Here is a 20,789-nt window from a genome sequence, read left to right as displayed (position 1 = left end):
TTAGATTTTCAAGCACTTTCTGTTTCTCTTGATGATATATTCTCCCTGATGGTGTGAACTTTTTACCTATGAATCAACTCAGTTCGGTAAGGTGGATTGCTGAACAGTTAGTGATGTCACCATTATATTACCACACCAGCTCACGTTAGCATTGCAGGGCTCTCTTTCTTAACCTTTCCCCTTGCATGAAGTGTAGTGATCCTCTGGTCAAATCAACACCAGTCAATGTTTTGAATAAAATACAATAGCATCCCTGCAGTGTGGAAACAGGCCATTCCACCAAACAAGGCCACATCGATGCTCCAAAGAGCAACCCATCCAGAACTATCAACAATATTTATCCTCAACTAATGTACCTTATCCACACATCCCTGAACATTATGAGCAATTTAGCATGACCAATTCAGCTAACCTTCACATCGTTGGATTGTGGGAGGAAAGCAGATTACCCGGAGTAAACTTGGGGAGAATGTAAAAATTCCATGCAGACAATCGCCCAAGGCTGGAATGTGAGACAGCAGTGCTAACCATTGAACCACCGTGCCACCCCTCACCTGAGAGGACTTTGGTGACATTATCTTTACACAGAGATTGCTCCATTTATGTAAAACGTTTAAAGTCCAGTCATACATTAATAACTCCTTGATCCTTGAAAACTTCCCTCAATGCATTATGTAAAACCATTGAGGCTTTGTTGTATTTGGTACCGTGCCACTAAATTGTCTCAAGCAAGTCTTACAGACAAAAACATTCTCATTCATGATCAGTTAATGTCCTGTTTGTACTGTTTTCGATTTTCTGAAATCCATCCATAAATTTCAACACCATATAGATAACTTAAAAATAATGTGATAAAAACTGATTGCGTTGGAAACCAAAGGTATGTCACCATTTAATGTAATAATCATTCATTACTCTTTATCTTCTCCTTCCTGTCGTTGAGATAATTTTGTTTGGTGTTTCCTGTCAATATGCCTTCTAGCGTTTGGATTTACATTTCACTACCTAATGCTCGAACAGACCATAACTAAGCTTCACTACAACTATATTGCATGCATAAAATTAAGTTAAAAAAAAACACTTTCCTTATCTGGCAATAGAGATGGATAAATAAAATGTTACACAGACCTAACCTTCGATTAACAGAGTCATCCAGTCGATCATTACATAAATAGACTCTTTAGTCCAACGTTTCACAAATTAAACCAATTCCTTTCACTTGTATTTACCAATATTCATCTGAATCTTTTCTATTCATGCACCTGTCCAAAAGTCTTTTAAATTTTGTAATTGTCCCTGAATTGATAACTTCCTCTTGGTGCTGATTAGTTTGATCTACTTTTATCATCCTGAATGATAAAAACAGGGAGAAAACCAATTAATATTTTACAAAATGACTTTTTGACTGGAAGTATTGAACTGTGGTACTGTCAACAAGTCTGCCTTTTACCCGGGCTCATCATAAATGACCTTGCGATACGCAAATAGAAACTGTCTTGTCATTTTGACGTCCCTGGCAAGTTTCCTTCAATGATCTCTTTTCATAGCTTTACCAATCTATTTCATGAATATTTGCTGGTCTTTATATTTTCGTCAAATCATCAGAGTCTATGAAATTTTTCCCTTTGTAACCTCAATGAAATTGATTTCCCAGACGACATTTTACTTCTTGCTCCTATTGTCTGCTGCGAAAGTGAAAAATGATCTCAAATGTACTTGAATGGCAAACAATGCATATCCCCACTGACAATGCTCACAATTATCCAAAATTAGCCCTCCTACCTCAATAGTTTTAGATAACGGTGTTTTTCACGTTTCTCGCTTCAGGGTTTTCTGAAATATTTGTAGGCAATAACTTCAGCAATTATTTCTATCTTCTCTTTTTATTCCAGCACACTAATCACACTATCTTTTTGTAGAATGGAACGTAGTGACTGTCACGTTTGTTTCAACAATATCCTCTGATTGGGGGTTATTTTCGTTGTAAAATGTGGAGAAGATGTTCAGTAATTTATGTTTTGACACTTACCTTTCACAATACGTTTTACTTGTCTATTCAAATCAGTCAAAGTTGTTTGGGTTCATCTTTCTGAAGCTGTTATAATATGTTTATGAAATTACTTTCAGTCTAAAGGATTGCACAAATCAAGAAATTACAATGTCAAAACTAAATAATTTTCTCAATAGGCTCAGCGTCTGTCTTCTGTACCAAGGTTCTAACACTAAAATGAGTCAGAGACGATCAGAATGCACTTTGGTGACCATATTTATATTTATTCCTGATCTCACAGGACTGTGGCTTCTTTTTGTGAAATAGGTAATTTTGAAAAAGTGCTTTTGTAGCACAAACATGTGTAATTCACTGCCATTCTAATCTTTACTTTTCTTGAATTCATTCTTTGTTTTGAAAGTGAAGAATAAACTGACGGAAATAGAACTGGAAGCTATAGATGTCCCTGCAGTTATTTTTCTCAGTTATCCAAAATTAATCAATCCACCACAATCGATTTAGTAAACATTTCCATACACGTATTTTAGTTTCAATGGTTTCTGGACTATTTGTAAGCAACGACTTCAGCAAATATTTTTATTTTACCTTGCTTTTCCAGCACATTATTCACACTATATATTTGCAGAAAATAATGTGGTCACTTCCATAATATTAGTACTCTAATTGGAGTGATTTTTTCCCCCCAATGGCAAGGAGACGTTCATTAATATATACGCTGTCACATTTTCGTGCACATTTCTTTGCCAATATTCCATTACCTTGATTGTGTTTGAGTTCATAGTTTGGATACGATAAGCATATATGTTTGTAAATTTGCATTCATAGAACATAGAAACGTACAGCACAGTACAGGCCCTTCGGCCCACAATGTTGTGACGAAGATTAATCGTAACCAAAAATAAAATAATGTAACCTACTCAATTCACTGATACCATGTGCACGTCCATCAGTCACTTAAATATCTAATGAAGCTGCTTCCACCACTTCCACTGGCAACACATTCTTTGTTCTCAAAATTCTCTGCGTAAAGAACCTACATCTGATGATTCCTCTATTCCTTCCTGCTAATGCGACGTGGCGGTCAATTCTGGCCTGGCGCAAAGTTTCTGACTATCGACTCTATTCATGCCTGTTATTACTTTGTGCACCTCGATCAGGTTACCTCTCTTCCTCTTTCTCTCCAAAAAGGAAAGTCCGAGCTCAGTCAACCTCAGCTCGTAAGAAAAGCCATCCAGTCCAGGTAGCATCCTGGTACACCTCCTTGGCACCCTCTCCAAACCCTCTGCATCTTTCGTATAAATAGGGCAACCAGAACTGGACACAACATTCCAAGTGTGGTCTCATCAGAGTTTTGTAGACCTGCAGCCAGACCTCGCGGCTCTTAACCTCAATACCCCTGTTAATTAAGGCCAAACACCATATGCTTTCTTAACAATCCTATCCACTTGGGTGGCAACTTTGAGGAATCTAATGTACTTGAACACCAAGATGCCAATGTTCCTCCACACTGCCTAGAATCCTGTCTTTAATCCTATATTCAGCAATCAAGTTCGACCTTCCAAAGTGCAGCACTTCGCATTTATCCAGGATGAACTCTATCTGCTAATTCTCAGCCCAGCTCTGCATCCTGTCTATGTTGCCCTGCAGCCTGCACTAATCCTCGACGTTATCAACGGCACCTCCAACCTTTGTGTCATCGACAAATTTGTTAAACCACCCCTCAACCTCATCAACCAAGTCATTAGTAAAAGTACAAAGAGCAGAGCCCCAAGAACACAGTCCTGCAGAACACCACTAAACACTATTCTCCAGGCTGAATACATTCCAACTACAACCACTCTCTGCCTTCTATCAGCTAACCAATTCTGAATCCAGAGAGCCAAATCTCCCTGTATCTCATACCTCCTGAGACTACCGTGGCAATCCTTATCAAATGCCTTGTTGTAGAATTGCACAAATCATACAATTATAGCTTCAAAGCTAAATCGCATTCGCATCCAACTCAACAGTGTGTCCCCGTTCATAAATTCTAACGTTCACCTGCGTCAGGGAGCATCAGTCTGCATTGTGGCTTCCATACTTGTATTTCTTTTTATCCTCTCAGAAGCATGAATTCTATTTATGAATTTTGAAACTTTGAAGAAAATTCTTACGTTGTATAAATATGTGAAATTGGTTGTCATTCAAAACTTTATTTTCCTGAAATTATCCTCTAGATTGCAAGTGAATTTAAAGGAATTGAATTGCAGCCGTTTTATGTCTCTGCAATGACATAAAACTTATTGGAAATAAACAATCGCATGTTAATAGATCTCATGAATTTGTAACAAATTTCAGGTTTCAAATCCTTACTGAAACATTTGTGAACAATATGCAGAGTTATTATTCCCTCCTTTTGCCTCACAAATCGATCACACTGATCACGGTGTCATCGTGAACCACATCCTGTGCTGAAAGGTCATTTTGTTTAAAAGAAAGCTTCATATTCAATGAAAGAGTTTAAATTTTCTGAAAGTTGAGAACGTATCAGTGATTTATATTTATTCAATTACCCTTCAGAATAGTTTCTATGTATGTCTTAGAATCACTCAGAGATGATTCTTTTCTAACTTTGTTCACGAAATCTGATGCTTTGATTGCTTTGCACGCGTTGTATTTAGTTATAATTTCATCGTCCAGTACAAAAATGTGAACATTTAACTCAATAAACACTCTCCGACCTGTTTGCATGCATAATATTCTGCTGCCTTTAAAATATGCATTTAGTCATACTCTGTCATACATTTACATCCTTCAACTCTGCATTAAACTGAACACAACAATGCATCTGCATTTTTTTCAGAATTCTAAAATAATCCTGCATTAGTTTTGTTCTTTGCTTCAGCTATCAAAGTCATGCGTTCGTTCTGTCCTGGAAAGGATCACTAAACCCATAATGTTAACTCTGATGTCCCTCCACAGGTGCTGTCAGACAGTCTGAGATTTCTCCAGCAATTTCTGTTTTTTTAAAATATTAATAGTAATGTCACTGACTTTGTGACCACCCGACAAATCTATCAAATCAATGCCTGATGTAAGCAGTTGCTCAGGTAGATTGGTAAACTTTTAGTGATGCAATCTCAATATTTCCACCATCTTAGATTACCGTTGTTGGACTCTATTTCTCAATCTCTCTGCTTGCCTGAGATGTAGTGGACTAACACCAGTCAATATCTAAAGTGAATGAACAGGAGTATGAGAACATTTATACGGATAATGCTAAGAGCCTGTAAAACGTTCAGACATTTATTCATGATTCCAACACCCTTCAAAACTTCCTTCAATGTATTATCTCATGCCAATCAGCATTTGTTAGATTTGACTCTGTTCCACTAAATTTGCTAACCAAGATATGCAGACAAAAAAATGTATCATTCAGCATCAACAAACGTAATATTCCTGTGTTGTTTTCAATTTTTCTGAATTCCATTCAGCGGTTTCAACACCATATCGACAAACATTTAAGAAGTGGGAATAAAAACTGATTGCCATGGATCCCAAAGTTAAGTAATATTTTCGTGAAATAAAATTTCATTACTTTCCTTCGTGTCCCTGAAGTAATTTTTTAAATCTATCCTGTCACTTTTCCTTTTATCCACTTAAATTTACATTTCATGACTTGAGGCTGGGTCAGATCATAACAAAGCTTTACTCAGATTTGTATCGAATGTTTGAAATGAAGTAATCTCATTAACGGTTTGTTTTTGTCGCACTAGACAGAGAGAAATAAAATGTTATATAGAACTGATCTTTGATAAACAGTCAGAGTCATAGTTATACAGCACAAAAACAGACCCTTTAGTCAGTTTCGTTTCAGAAGTTATAACAGTCCCTGTCCCCTGCATTTGGCCCCTTTGCCTCTGAAAGTTTCCAATTCATGTACCTGCCCAGATGCCTTTTAAATGTTTCAATTGGGCCTGCATTCAAACCTTCCTCTTTTTATGATTTGCTTGATCTATCTCTGCTTTGTGAATGATAAAATAAGGAAAGAAGATCATTAATAATTATTAAAATGACATTTCTGACTGCCAGTACTGAGGTAACGTAATTTTAGCACGTCTGCCTTTTTCTCTTTAGTCATGGACAAGTCCACACTTTCAGTCTTTAATGAATCATTGCTGCTCTTGACCTTGCTTTATCTGACTATAAAAAAAATCATCATTTTGATATTCCTCGCAGGTTTCCTTTCATAATCCATTTGAATGGCTATTATAAATATGATTTGGAGATGCCAGTATTGGACTGAGGTGTACAAAGTTAAAAATCACACAACACCAGGTTTTAGTCTAACAGGTTTGATTGGAAGCACACTAGCTTTTGAAGCGATGCTTCTTCATCAGGTGATCGTGAAGGGCTAGATCATAACACAGAATTTAAAGCAAAAATCTACAGTGCGTTGGAACTGAAATTATACATTGAAAAATTGATTGTCTGTTACGCCTTTCATCCGTTAGAATACAGTGATAGTTTCACTTCTTTCATGTGTAAATCACAAAACCTTTTTTTTTAAATTGCATTCTCGGGTTAGCTGTTAATAATGGTGATATCTAGACAATATTTTGAAGGTGTTGGCCCCCTGTGTTCTCTGTCTATGCCATGATGTTTAGATTGATTCTAATCTAAAAAGTGAGATAATAGAGTTTTACATAAATATCATGCAGTTTTTGAGCTCAGAGTTCTATATGAATGCATGCAGTTTTTGAGCAAAGTACAATGTATCTCTCCAAGTACAAATTAACCCCACAAAATATATGTGTGCATATGGGTCTTTGTCTGTGTGTGTGTCTGTCTGGGGTGGGGGTTGTGTGTGTGAGAAAGTGAGTTTGTGTAGTGAGTGCAGAGTGTCTTAATTCTGTGATGGGGTGCATGTGTGAGTGTGGGAATGTGTGAGTCTATAAAGGTGTGTGTGGGTGTCTGTGTGTACCTGTGTGTATCTGGGTCCGTGTGTGTGAGAGTGTATATGTCTAGGAATATCTGTGTGTGTGTGTGTGTGTGTGTGTGTATGTAGTGCAATGGGGATCACCTGTAATGTGACATGAACCCAAGGTCCTGGTTGAGGCCATACCTATGGGTACCAAAATTAGCTGTCAGCCTCTGCTCGGCAACTTTGCTGCCTGTCCCGAAGTCCACCTTGGAGCATGGTCACCCGAATGTACGAGGCTGAATGTCCTGGACCACTGAAGTGTTCCCCAAGTGGGAGGAACCCTCCTGTCTGTTGATTGTTGTGTGGTGCCCATTCATCCATTGTCGTAGCCTTTGCGCAGTTTCCCCAATGTACCATGCGTCCAGTCATCCTTGCCTGCAACGTATAAGATAGACAATGTTGGCTGAGTCACATGAGTACCTGACATGCAAAAGGTGGGATGTATTCCCACGTGTCAAAAGTGGTATTCGGAGCGTCGCTCCGAAAGCTAGTGTGCTTCCAATTAAACCTGTTGGACTATAACCTGGTGTGTGATTTTTAACTTTGTTCATTGCAGTTCACAAACGCAGATGACAAGCAACATGAGATTGACTGGGGCAACACTACTATTATAGGACAAGCCGAATAGAGAACAGTCAGCGCATTACTCGAGGCATGGCACACATCCACACAAACACATCTACCTGGACACAATATACCAGCCACTGCAGCGGATAGCTGGAACTGACAACAGGAAGCGGTAGAGACAAACCACTATAAATGCCGGAGGAAACATCACAGAAGCGCTTCACAGGAGGCTCCCAAGCACTGAGGATGTCACCTAGACAGGGGACGAAACGTCTGCAACACAAATTCCCAGCTCGGCGAACAGAACCACAACATTGTACTTTGTGTTTCAGTATGAAGTTAACTTTATCCATGCTCATACTGCGCGTTTGATAAACCAACCTGTTTACCAAGTGTAAGCTCTATATATCATTCACTCTAAGAACAAACTCTTGAACTACAAGGATGTCCGCAGACTCTCCATGTGCCAATCTTACTGAGATACAAGTGTTTGTTTTGAAACTTATATTGTCGAACTCTCGGCAGTCATACCACCAATTGCTGAATAAATGTTGGAGAAGCTGATTATATTAGGGAAAACATTCACAATTAATGGTTCTAACTGCAATTCTGCAATCAGATCGCTACATTCCAACATTTAAACTGTATATTGGTTAAAATGCTCTTTCACAGGAAGCTCCATAGGCATTTCAGTCAGAACTGTAAGCTCGATTTTGCCATTTGTCTTCGTAACACCAAACCTGCTGACAATCATGATTCTCTTAAAGGGAAATAGTGGCCTGCCCGAGTGCATCTCCCTCAGCGTGGTGGCAATGACAACAGAACATCTACGTGACATAATCATCAATGTAACGTTTTATTATTTATTCAGTTACAACTTTCCTCTTTCATTCCGGTACCTCACTCCTGGGTTCAGGGTTATTCCATACAAGACTGTTGATGCCCTTGATTTGTCTGTCTGTTTCACAGTCACCTTCATATTTAACAGACTTGTCCCTTTATGCTACCAAAAGGTTACAGTAACGTATTGCACGGTGAGAACTGTAATCATAGTCATAATAGCTTTCCCTTTTTTTATCACGATAATGGCTATCTCCATTGCATTTGTTTCCGAAGCTAAATGAAAGTTAATAATGTGCAATGGGGCTGCCGGGCAAAGGTAGCTTTCTGATCTTTATCTGTTTCCTTACCTTACTCCTAGTTTCACAGAATCATGCTCCGTTTGCCTTAATTCTTGTTGAATTCTTTGACAACCACTCGGATTTTCGTGAATAGCAGAGTATGCAGGAATCTCAGGGGTCACTACAGCAGAGCACAAAGCGACCTTGAGATAGAGAACCGAAGGAAGACCATCATTGTGCTCCTTACTATATCGAGCAGCTTTATACTGCTCTGGATGACAACTGCTGTAAGCTTCCTATAGACCAGAATGACCAACACCAACAATTACAAATATGGTTACGTAGCTCCGAGATATCTCGCCACCGAAACTGAAGATATGCTGAAGCATTTGAGTTCATCACCAAATACATGCATCTATGCAGCTACTCAGGGTAAATTCCTGGACGAGTTGAAAGAAATACTTACATCTCCTTCGACATTAATCCTAAGATTGTCTAAACATTAAATAGAAGTGAAATAAAATTTCTTGGAAAAATAGATGTTTGACTTTGATTCATGTTTGATACAACACATTTTCATTGTGATCATACATTTACACTTGACATGCAGATTTACACTGAATATGCGTGAGTGGCATGCTATCTGTACACCCTTGTAGGACATCGGCCAGTATTTGTTGCCCGTCACCATTTGATGTGTTGGTGAGCTTCCTTCTTAACCTGCTGCAAACCTTCTGCTGTGATTATTCCGACAATGCCCTTTAGGGAAGGAATTCCAGGATTGTGAGCCAGTGACAGTAAAGGAACAGAGCTGATATATTTTGAACTCAGGATTGTGAATGGCTTGGAGGGAAGTTACAGGTGGCGGCATTCCTATGCTTCTGCTGTCCTTCAGATGGAAGTGGTTGTGTGTTTGGAAAGAACTGCGTAAGGAATAAATTAAAAAGGGCTCAAACAGGTTGGACTGGAAGAAACAACGAGTTTTGGTGGAATGATCAATGACAGGAGGGAATAGATTTAAAGTAAAGAGCAGGACGTTGAGAAGGGAAGTTAGTAAAAACGTTTCACTTAGACTCTGGTGGGAATCTGGAACTCACTGCTTGTCAGGATGTTAGAATCAAACTTGTGATGCCAAATCATACAAGGCTATGGGCCAAGTGCTGGAAGATGACTTTACACCACAAGATCAGAAGAAATAGGAATGGAAGTAAGCCACTTACTCCTTCCTCATGATGGGCGTGTGCCTGAAATGTCAACTCTCCTTCTCCTCTGATGCTGCCTGGCCTGCTGTGCTTTTCCAGCAACACACTTCTCGACCATTTTAACCCTTCGAACATCCTCTGAATAGAATTGTAGATCATCTGCCATTCATCATCTCTACTTTCCGGCTCTTTTCCCGTAATCTTTGATTCCTGACTGATCAAGCATCTACCTATCCCAGCCTTCAATATATATAAGGACACTGTCCCTACAGATCTCTTTGGCAAAGACTCACAATTTTCTCGTCTCAATCTCAGTTAGTTTCCCAAGCAATGGGATTATGTTCATATGCAAGACTGTTAATTAGTGGAATGATCATAAATCGGGGACGCCCTGTGCGAGGAGAAAACTGAAACAGTAGAGAGTTGGATCGTCAGCCATTATCATTGCAGAGCATTGCATCAGCCATTGCAGAGCAGTTACAAAAGGCCAAATGGTCAAATCCTGTTACTATTTCTTTTATTTATATGTAGTAGAGAAACGCAGGGAATTGTGAAATGAGAGAATATTGACCTCAATACAATATGAGAGATGCAGTCAATGTAAAATTTAAACAAATGTCTGTAAGGACACTTTTAAGACAGCGATTAAAAAGATTGTGCCTTTCCAGCTTCTCCTTTCTGAAAGACTAGTCCAAATGTGTTGTGCCCCATAAAGGACACAAAAATAAAGTTATTTCTGTCTGACAAGTATCATCATACCATTTATACACTGGCTGATCTTTTCTTCAATTACTTAAGTTTTCCAGGTTTGTGGCATTTGTCAGTCTATTCACATTTATAAAGTGGTTGGGCAACTACTGTTGGTCTAATGGTATACAAATCTGATGTATGACGATGCTGTCACTTTCAACAGGTTACTTTGTCCTTTTTTTTTTAATAGAGGTTGCAAAGTCAGAGCTACTGAAATGTCTAGTTTAACAATGACAGGGAGAGGCCAGTTCTAACAGTTCAGGTTTTACTCTCGTTTGTTTTTATTTGTAGCAATCATAAGATGTGTGATTCTCAGAAAGTTCCAAGCTTCAGTAAAGGACTCTTCTTAATTTCTCTGTAAACTCTGTCTGGATATTCTTCCATCCTGCCTGCAAGAATCGCTGTTTGAATTTACCTTTTGTTAAAGCTGAGTGGTTTGACCAGATGCACACCTGGAACATCCACTGCACATCTGCTTTTAAATTAAGAGAACATTAGGATCTTGGCTATCTTTTAAAAATATTGTGAGGAGGTCTGGCCTGGTCTATATAAATAATTGATTATTTAAAGGCACTGTAAGTCGGTATGCTGACTATCATTGTGTGTAAATGATCACTTTTATTGCTTAATCAGAATTCCCAGAGACAATGAAATGCTGAACCAATGAATTAAACTTTACTTCATGTAGCAAACAAAACAACAGTCCTCAATCATGAAAGTTCAGACTCAAATTCACTATTATGTAGTTAAAGGTGTGACATTATTAATGGGCATTTACATCTCTACATCCACTACAATGATTGCTCTTCAGGAGTCATCAAGTCTGTAGCTTGCCATTTTGTCATGAGTAGCTTCCCTCTAGTTTGTTACTTTCAGTGTTAGCTGCTTGTTCAAATCACAGCCTGTACTATCATTAACCCCTTTCCCTCAGCACATTCGGTCTGGAGGTAATCTTAATTTCCCATTTGTCAGGAAGCAGCAGATTATCAATCAGTTATTACCGCCTCCCTCCCAGGAAACGGTTGGTTGAGAAGCTTCACCTTCTTCTTCCCAGGATGGTTAATTGGCGTTTTGCTTTTAATTCTTTCGTAACAGTTTCTCCTTGTTCATTCAACCAGAAAACTTTATTCTGAATAGAGTTATTGTTAATTCTTTCAAATCCTGACCAGTTATTAAAGCTCAGACATTTACAGAATCGGACTGTAGAGTGAATTGCACTTTGGTCATATATTCGAAAAATATGTAAACTTTGATTAGTATGTCTCCTTTATACTGATTGGGTGCAATAAATTCATAAGATGAAATTACTGCATCTGTCTGTCCAGATATAGGATAGCGACATTAGGATTAGTCTCACTGTCAGGTGCTCGTGAGGCCAGAAACAGGAAGATAATAGAGTGGAATTTGGAGCGACATTGCTGGTGTATGATGGACAGCTTCAGATATCTGGGTCATTGGGATGTCTTCCAGGGATGGAGGGACATATACAAGAAGAATGTGTTGAAGATAACCTGGATGGGCATCAATATCCGATATGGAGGTCTGCTAGTGACAGACATGAGAAGTAAAACTGGTGTTGTGGGTGGGAATCAGACCATTGTATCAGTCTATGGATGGATGGAAGAGAAGAGAAGGCTAAACCAAGTATGTCTCGAGGAAAGAATGGACAGGGCCAGATTGATGACCAGATTGGGACTGGCGATCCGAAATACATTTAGTTTAATGCAAGAGCGCAACAGGAAAAATAGATAAGTTGAGAGCCCGGATAAGCACATGGAAGTACAATGTGGTGGCCATTACAGCAACTCTTTTGCGAGAAGTGCAGGACTGGCAGCACAATGCCTCAGGGTTTAGATGCTTCTGGCATGATGGAGATAGGTATAAAAGTGGTGGCGAAGCATGCCACAGCTGCAATGAGAAAGGACATCTTGGATGACTCAGCAATAAAAAAGGTGCAGTCTCTATTACATACCTCCTAATAGCCAGAGGAAGAGAGAGGGTCAGATATGTGCTGTACTATTCTACATTCCATGTGCCACATTTAAAACCTAAATCAGTCCAAAGTCTCATGAGAAAAAACAATCTAATGTCCACTGGAAAGAATTAGATAGTTGTATGCTTAAAACAGGCAGAATTAATTTCGTAATCCTTAGAAACCTACAGTGTGGAAGCAGACCATTTGTCCCAATGAGTCCAAACCAACTCTCCAATGTACACCCCCGCCCCCCACCCCCGACCAGAACCATCACTCTACCCTAACCCTGTAACCCTGCATCTTGTCATGACAGACACACCTAATTTCCACATCCCTGAGCGCTATGTGTAATTCAGCACAGCCAATCCACCACCCCTGCACATCTTTGAACTATGGGAGGAAATTGGAATGCCTGGAGGAAACCAATCTGGACACGGGGAGAATGTGTAAACTCCACACTGTCAGCGAGCTGAGGGTGGAACTGAGCCCAGTTCCCTGGCGCTGTGAGGCAATAGTGTTATCGAATAAGCCATCGTGCAAACCTTGGTTCAAAGGAGTCGGTAATTTCACTTTTTCCAAAGTCACGATTTAACTAGCCCTTGGATGGAAGCAGAAATTGTGCACAGCACATAAAATGCATTCAGTTCATTGTCTCTTCCAGCCCAATACTGCCACAGAAAGATCTCATCACCGTTCTTTACAACTAGGAAACAAGGAGAATAAGCTTCCTTAGTCAGTCCTTTGACAAGTGACACATGATGAAGACCATAAGACCAAAAGAAATTGCGGCAGAAATTAAACCGTTCAGCTTATCGAGTATACTCGACTATTCAATAATGGCTGATCAGGTATTTCAAACTCATTCTCCTGCTTTCTCCTCTTGTCAATCAAAACCTGTCTCCATCTTAAATAAACTCAATACCCCGGCTTCCACGTCCTTATGTGGCTGTGAATTCGCTAGATTCAGCACTCTCTGGTTAAAGAAGTTTCTCCCGATCTTCAATATAAACTGTCTAGCCTTTGCTACAAATCTGTGCCCTTAGATCCTCGCCTCTCCTGTCAATGGAAACGTCTTCCTGATTTCCGCACTGTCCAGACCGTTCAGTATGTTTCAAGTAGATTTCCTTCCTTCCCCCAAATCCTTCCAGACTCCATCAAGTATGAACCCAGAATCCTCCTATGTTAAACCTTTCATTTCTGGGATAATTCTCATGAAGCCATCTGGACCTGCTCCAGGATCACTGCACCCCTCCTTAGATATGGCGCTCAAAACAGTTCACAATACTTTAAATGTCGTCTGACCAGTACTTTATAACTCTTCAGACGTTAATCCCTGTTTTTATATTCCACTCCTTTCGAAATAAGTGCCTTCCTGACTGCTGATTCACCCTGCAAGTTTACTTAAAGAGAATCTGCACTCGGACTCCCAAGTCCCTTTGTACTTCCGATTTCTGAACCTTCACCCTATTTCGTAAATACTCCATGTCTCTATTCTTCTTACCGAATTGCAAGACCTCACATTTTCCGACGTTGAATTCTATCTGCTACTTATTTGCCCACTCTTCTAATCTGTCAAATTCCTTCTGCAGTCTCCCCGCTCCTCAATGCTACCCGTCCCTATACCATTCCTTGTATCATCTGCAAGCCGAACCAGAATGCCCTCAGTTCCTTCATTTAGATCATTGATTTATAAAGTAAAAGGTTGTGGTCCCAACACTGAGTCTTGCAGAACACCACGAGTCAACGGCTTCTATTTTGAGAATGATCCTTTTATCCCCACTCACTGCCTTCATCCAGACAGGCAAGTTTCTATGCATGATCGTGCCTTGCCTCTAACACCATCGGCGCTTATCTTACTCAGTAGCCTCCTGTGTGGAACTTTATCAAAGGCCTTCTAGAAGTTCAGGGAATTACCATTCATTGGTTCTCCTTGGTTTTACTTGCGTGTTACCTCCTCAAAGAATTCTAACAGATTTATTGAAATTGAAACTGCTTGAAAAGTGAAAGTTCGCCCTCAGTTCCTTCACTGACTGAAATCGAACATGGATGAAATTTAATTAACAGACGTCTTCTTCCAGTAATCCTCAGGGTTCATTTTTGTTAAATTTGCCTTTGTCCCCAAGATAACCAATCAACTCTCACCTTGATTCAGAATTTTTATTGCTTTCAGAAAGTAATAATGGGACCTGCCTGTTCACAAAGTTCAGTTATTTATCTCAGTGAAACCAAGATTACAAGATCAGTATCGCCCTGAACTCTCATTAATGTTTTGCAAACACAGTGAAAGCTTCCATCTGATTGTCATTCCATCAATAGGCTTTACAGAACTTTGAACTTATTCAACATTGTAACGTTGGGTTCGTTGCATCGCAACCAGTTTCTTTATCTTTCTACGTGGGCATAAGATCGAACCAAAAAGGACCCTGCAGTGAAGACAAATATCTACCTTTCAAGTAAGCACAAACCTGCCTTAATTATTTGTATTTGCTTCTTCCAAAATCCTGTTCTTTCATTTCCTTCTTTATTTTTGTTGGACTTTTACCATCGAGTGCTTTTTTAAAATGTTCAATCGCTGTGCCATCATCTTCTAACACTCCAGGAGTGTGACTCCTCAAACATAGCTTTGCACAGATAAAAGTTGTTTGAGGTCAATGAAGGGTGGATATAATTGGTTGGCATTGCGACTATTGTTGTGGAAAATTGACGTTTTGACTAATTCTAAAAGAAACTTTAAGTTTATCTTCAAAACCCGACTTATCCCAAGACATTACAGGATATTATTTCAAATAGCACTAACCAGTAATAGTGACAATAAGTTTTTGACTGAATGCCTGACAAAGTTCGTGACAGTCATATTGTTCACATCGTCCACTAACCTTATTCCACCCTTGTTGTTGAATTTAGACAAGACCAACTTCATCTCAGGATGTTAAACTGAGTGGGGGAGGGGTGAATTCATTATAACCTCCCTTACTTTAGCCTTTCAGCCGTCTCTGGACACAGGAGTCATCCTTCTGGATTGTAAACTGTATGTCACTTTGTATTTTTTAAGAAGGGTGACAGAGAAAAAGCAGGAAATTAAAGATCCGTTCACCTAAACTCAATGGAGGGCCAATTATTCAAGTTTATAATCAAATATGTGATCGCTGAGCACCCCAAATACGTTCAGTTAATCAGGCAGAGCCATCATGTACTTGTGATAGGTAATCATGCCTGATTATTGAATGATTTAGAATGATGACTGAAAAAGGGGACTGGGAATCTATATTGATGTTGTTTGTAGTGGACGTCCAGAGGCATTTAATAATGTCCCAAATAAAAGACTGTGCAGGTAGAAACCCACAGAAAGATTGGGAAAATGGTAGATGGTAGATGGCAGAGGCTAGGGATAATGATTAGCATTTCTCATTGTCAGGAATTGACCAGTGGTGCCACACAAAGAGGTTTATTAGGGCGTTTCATTTCATTTCATTTCATTCCATTTCATTTAATTCCAATTTGGCTTAAATAGTCAGATGCAGTTGTGTACATGACAAAATGGTAAGCAATATTATAAGACAGTATACATGATAGCATAAAGTTACAAAGCAATGTCGATAGAGCAAGAGTGTGAGAAAAAAAAAACTTGTGACAGTAGGAATTTAATGTAAGCAAGTGTGAGATTATCCATTTTGTACTGGAAAAGGATGGATCAGCGTACTTTCTAGTTGGGAGTGGCTTTGAAAAAGTGCAGCAGGTCAGGCAGCATCCAAGGAGCAGCAGAGTCGACGTTTCAGGCATCAGCTATTCATCAGGAATGAAGCCCTTCACAATGAAGAGCTTATGCTTGGAACGTCGACTCATCTACTTCTTGGATGCATCTTGCTCTAATGTGCGTTTCCAGCACAACCCTTTTAGATTCTGATAGCTTTTGCCGTGCGGACACAGCAGGAGCAAAGCCCACGAGCAGAGCCAATCCCTCATGGGAGATAGGGAGTGTGAGAAACAATCGAGGGAGTTGGGATCCACTGAAATGATGAGTATCCCCTTAGTTTTTCCATGTCTTTCCTTAACTCCTGTCTGTTTCTCTCTGACTTTTTTTTTACTTTCCCTTGCCAACTCTGTCTGCATTTCCCTATCAGTTTTTCAATCTCGGTAACACTCTGTCTCCCTACCTGCCTCTCTCTCTCCATATTCTCTTCCTTCCTTGTTTTTCATTTGTGTCTCTCTTTCTCTTTCATTCTCTCTCTCTTACTTAATCACTTTATTTCATTTGTATTAATAAGTCTTTCCTCTTCTTTCTGACTTTGTCTTGCTCTTTGCTACTATTTACTTTTTGACTCTCCAAAGGGGTTCCCTGAAAGGGGTTCTGCTGGTGTTTGGAGGGAGGAAAACAACAAAAATAAAACACCCTTCCTCCCCAGTTCCCACTCTGTGCAGAGGATGAACCCCAGTGGAGCTGCAAGAAAGCGCTCGGGGGCTCGGTGAATGGACTGCTCCAACAGAGCGAGGCGGCACCTGGTGGTGCAGTAGGTGAGTGACAGCAGGTCCCGAAAGGCCAGTGAAGAAATGGTTGAACCGACAGGGGAGGCGCCCCTCGTCACAACCTGGGGCCTCGAAGAGGTTGCTACTATTCACCCAGGAAGATCAATGCCAAGCGTTTCAGTCAGCTCCCTCAAGGGGCTGAAAAGCATTCCTCGACGTGATAACACTTCTGTGACTCTTGTGTTTGCACGATCCAAACCAGCCGATAGGGTAATTTTATCTTGATCATTCTGTTAGGACTCACAGCTCCAGATTGAAATCGGAGTTTGAGGCTCAAGGTTAAGAATAACCCAGCCCCAAATGTTATTATTCGCCTTTATACAATGGATGAGCAAAAGACAGGCCAGCCTTAAAAATACGTCCTCTGGCGCACTGTAAAAAGACAAAAGACAGGATTTGAAGTGTATCGATCGCCTTATTTGTAAACATTAAAGCAAAGACAGGCATTAATATAAACAATCTCTGCAGAGTTACGTTATTTGCAAAGTGGCAGCTGATTTATACACAGCCAAGTCCACAAACGCCAATGTGATCATCTTCAGATCATGTAGTGGAGGCTGGTACAATTATAACATTAAAAACAAGGCATTTGAATTGTTATATAAATAGGAAGGGTTTTGAGGCATATCGGGCAAGTGCTGTCGGGTGGGTCTAGATTAGGTTATGATATCTGGTCGGCATATCTGGTTGGGCTGAAAGGTCTGTTTCCGTGTTGTGCATCTCTATGACGCTATGACTTTATCTGCAATCCTCACTTTCTCCTTTTTTTTCGAGACTGCAATAATTTAAATACAACGAATGCCTGGGGCGTTCAGGTGCATAAATCTTTCAAAAAATTAACAAACAACTACGGAAAAGTAATCAAAACTGGCAATGGAATGCTAGATTTTATATATTATGGACAGGATACTAATTTGCAGAATGTATGTTATAGATATCTAAAATCTGATAAGTCCCCACTTGGAGCACTGTGAGCAGATCTGGGCACCATATCGTAGTAAGGAATTATTGGTATGGAGGGACCATAATAAATGTTTCCAAGAATGATATCTTTACTTCAGTGTTTATGTTATGAGGAAAGTCTATACGAACATTTTCTATGTAATTTAGAAGTGTAAGAGATTACCTAATCAATAATCAAACCAAGATAGTGGGGGGGAAAAAGTAAACTATTTCCATTGATTGGAGATTCCAGAACTAGGGACATCGTCTGACAATGAGGGCAAGACCCTTCAGATGAGATGTTATGAAGCATTTCTACACACAAAGGGTGGTGTATATTTACAACTGTTTTCCATTATTGGTAGCGAATGCTGGATTAGTGGTTAATTTTAAAATTGAGATAGATAGGTTTGCACTTAAGCAAAAGTATTTAGAGATGGAACATTGGAAAATACAGCACAGAACAGGCCCTTTGGCCCACGATGTTGTTCCGAGCTTTAATCCAAAGTCAAAATATAATAACTTAACCGACGCACCCTCAACTCACTGCTATCCATATGCACGTCCAACAGTCGCTTAAATGTCCCTAATGACTCTGTTACCACCACCACAACGGGCAACGCATGTCATGCATTCATAATTCTGCGTAAAGAACGTACGTCCGATGTCTCCTTCATACTTTGCTCCGAATATTTTCAAACTATGACTCCTCGTAATTGTCAACCCTGCCCTGGGGAAAAGTCTCTGGCTATTGACTCTATATATTCCACTCATAATCTTATATACCTCGATCAGGTCTTCTCTCTTTGTCATTCTCTCCAGCTCTCCAAGTCCCAGGAAAGACCTCCAACGGATTTACCAGCATCCTGGTAAATCTTCTTTGCACCCTCTCCAAAGCCTCTGTGCCTTTCCCATAGTAAGGCGAACAGAACTGGGAAAAATGCTGCAAGTGTGGCCTCACCAGGGATTTGTTGAACTGTAGCAAAACCTCGTGGTTCTAAAACTCCATCCCCTGTTAATGAAAGCCAAAACACCATCTGCTTGCTTAACAAGCCTATCCACTTGTCTGGCAACTTTGAGGGAACTATGTACACCCAGATCCCTCTGTTCCTCCACACTGCCAAGAATCCGGTCTTTAATCCGCATTTATTCAGGTTGAACTCTATCAGCTATTTCTCAGCTCAGCTCTACATCCTGTCTATGCTGCGTTGCAGCCTTCAGTAGCCCTTAATACAAACGACGACACGCCCAACCTTTGTTCATCTGCAAATTTAGGAACTCACCCCTCAACCTCCTCATTCAAGTCATTTCTAAAAACTACAAAGAGCAGAGGCCCGAGAACAGAGTCCTGCGGAATGCTAATCAACGCTGACATCCAGGCAGAATACTTTCCATCTACAAACACTCTTTGCCTTCTGTGAGCCATTCAATTCTGAATCTAGATAGCCAAATCTCCCTGTATCCCATACTTTCTGACTTTAATAATGAGCCCACCATGCGTAACCTTATAAAATGCATTGCTGAAGTCCATATACACCACATCCATTGCTTGAATGTCGTCGACCTGTATTGACACTTCCTCAAAGAACTCAATAAGATTTGTGAGGTATGACCTTCCCGTCACAAAACTATGCTGACTGCCTTTAATCACATTATCGTTTGCCAAATAGTTATACATCCTATCCATGAGAAGTCTTTCAAAACTTTGCTAACCACAGACTTATGACTGACTGGTCTGTAACTGCCAGAAGTTTCCTTATTACACTTCTTGAAAAGAGGAACAGCATTCGCCTCCTTCCAAATCTCTGGTACGACTCCCATAGAGACTAAAGAGGCAAATATCCTCGCCAGCAGCTGAACAATCTTCTTTTCACTTCACAGAGCAGCTTAGCATAAATCTGGCCTGGCCCTGGGGACTTATCAATCATAATTTTTTCCAAACTTTCCAGCAAATCAATTTCATTAATTTTGATCTGGTCAAGACCGTATTCCATCTCCTCAAAGTTTTTATTTACAACAAGTTCCCTTTTCTTGGTGAAAACCGAAGCAAAAAACTCATTTAAGGCTTCTCCAATCTGATCGGACTCCACGCACAGGTTCCCTCTGATATCCTTGATCGGCCCTACGTTCTCCCTGATCATTCTCTTATTCCTCACGTATGAATAAAATGCCTTTGGATTCTCCATAATCCTTCTTGCCAAGCCTTTATCGTGCCCCCTCCTGGCTCGACTCAGTCCATCTCTGAGTTCCTTTCTAGCAAGCCAGGAATCCTTGAAAGCTGTGCTAGATCCTTGCTTCCTCCACCTTGCGTAAGCTACATTCTTCTTTTTGACGAGAAGTTCCTCTATTCTCGTCATTGAAGGTTCCTTAATCTTACCCCTTCTTACCTGTCTCCGAGGAACAAATCTGTGCATCACTCGCAACAACTGCTTCTTAAATAGTCTCCACATGTCTGCTGTGCACTTTATGCAGAACAATTGCCCTATTCAGTACATCCCAACACCTGTCTGTTTGCGTCATAAATTCCTTTTCACCAATTAAGTATCTTCCCTCGATAACTGGTCCCTTCACTCTCCAAGCCTATGCTAAAAGTGAGGCAGTTGTGATCACTTTTACCATAGTGCTCTCCCATCCAACACCTGTCCTGGCTCATTGCAGAGCATCAAATCAAAAATGGCCTCTCCCCTCGTCCGTCTGTCGACACAGTGAGTAAGGAAATCCTCCTGAGCACACC

At 40.1% G+C, this 20,789-nt stretch overlaps 1 protein-coding gene across 1 annotated transcript in view; it reads left to right on the top strand.

Moving 5' to 3' along the window:
* Positions 1-14,989: 14,989 nt before the first annotated feature.
* LOC140468655 (NACHT, LRR and PYD domains-containing protein 12-like) overlaps positions 14,990-20,789 on the top strand; it is a 31,988-nt gene continuing 26,188 nt past the window's right edge. The window contains exon 1 of the mRNA XM_072564738.1: positions 14,990-15,042. The gene's annotated coding sequence lies outside the window, so the exon portion shown is untranslated. The remainder of the gene's footprint in view (positions 15,043-20,789) is intronic.

This window comes from Chiloscyllium punctatum, chromosome 47 (assembly GCF_047496795.1).
Source record: "Chiloscyllium punctatum isolate Juve2018m chromosome 47, sChiPun1.3, whole genome shotgun sequence".
In the NCBI taxonomy this organism is placed as follows: Eukaryota; Metazoa; Chordata; class Chondrichthyes; order Orectolobiformes; family Hemiscylliidae; genus Chiloscyllium; species Chiloscyllium punctatum.
This window is presented reverse-complemented; position numbering and strand designations above follow the sequence as displayed.